Here is a 1342-nt window from a genome sequence, read left to right as displayed (position 1 = left end):
ATAAATCTACCCCTGGGTTCCTGCTGAAAAATAGCCCTGTCTATAGCTCCTCTGCTTGTGTCCATGTTGACTGTATTGACATTCAGGTAAAAAAACAGTGAAAAACCCCATGTCGACCTTTTGACTGTCGACCTAGACATTGTCAAACTAATGACCTGTCGGCCTATAACCATGTCGATCTAGACCCATGTTGACCTTTTCCTATGTCGACCTAATGACTGTCGACCCTCATGCTGTAGACCAAATGATCCCAACCCAAAATACCGGCATTGCACTGTGGGGGGCGGAGCTAAAATGACGCATTTGGCATATGGCAGTGTCACAGGGGCAGATATATTAAGCTCGGTTAAGTGATAAACTGGTTTTTATCACCGGCCAATCAGCTCTTAACTGTGAAGTTACAGGCTTGATTTGAAAAATTACAGGTAGGAGCTGATTGGCCGGTGATAAAAACCAGACACTGTATCACTTCACCGAGCTCAATAAATCTGCCCCATCGAGACATAGGCCCTTATTCTGATCGGTGTGGCCGGATCCGAATATGCGGCCAGGACCATGCGTGCGAAACCCCGCCTTCCATACGGATCGCCAACTCCGTCCGTACGCGGTAAGAAGCTGGCCGAATGGACCGCACGTGTATTTTTCATGGAATACGCCTCCTCCATCTCAGGGAACCTCCCCCATCATTCGATGGTCGCAGACCATCAAATGCAGGACCGAGTGGTCCACCAGCTCCCGCAATCTCAGACCACACGGACATTTTTCCGTGCAAAAGCAGGCATCTGGGCGGGCAGCTGACATCCGGCGATGTCATATGTCCGCCCCCTACACGTGCGTCACGGCCGCATTACCATACGTACGCCCAGCGTTTGCATGGGAACGCCCATGAAACGCGGGGCGTATGCATATGGTAATGAGCCCAAATAGCCCTTCACGCCCCTCTCCACCCCCTGTTCGGTGTGTTCACATTTCATGCGGGATTTGGCCGTACGCCCCGCTCGCACATGCGCAGAGACGCCTCTGCACATGCGCAGACACAAAACATCGGCGGCACGAACGCACGCGGATATTACCGCACCAACCAGAATAAGGGCCATACAGATATAGATGATATATATAAAAAATTCTGCATTTACTTTGGTTATTCACATACTTTAAAACAATAGCCTTTTAAAGTGCTATTTTAATGGTAAAAAATAAGAGAATGGGGGAAGGTTGAACAATTGGCATTTATCTTCATTGATAGGCGACAGACGAGACGACTAGATAGAGCGCCACCAACCCGGCACGGCAGCGCTCGGAAATCACGTGACATGCTCGTAATCTAGCGTTAACAAACTAC

The sequence above is a fragment of the Crinia signifera genome, chromosome 4, assembly GCF_055691185.1.
Source record: "Crinia signifera chromosome 4, ASM5569118v1, whole genome shotgun sequence".
In the NCBI taxonomy this organism is placed as follows: Eukaryota; Metazoa; Chordata; class Amphibia; order Anura; family Myobatrachidae; genus Crinia; species Crinia signifera.
The sequence above is the reverse complement of the archived record's forward strand: the minus strand, read 5'-3'. Positions refer to the sequence as shown.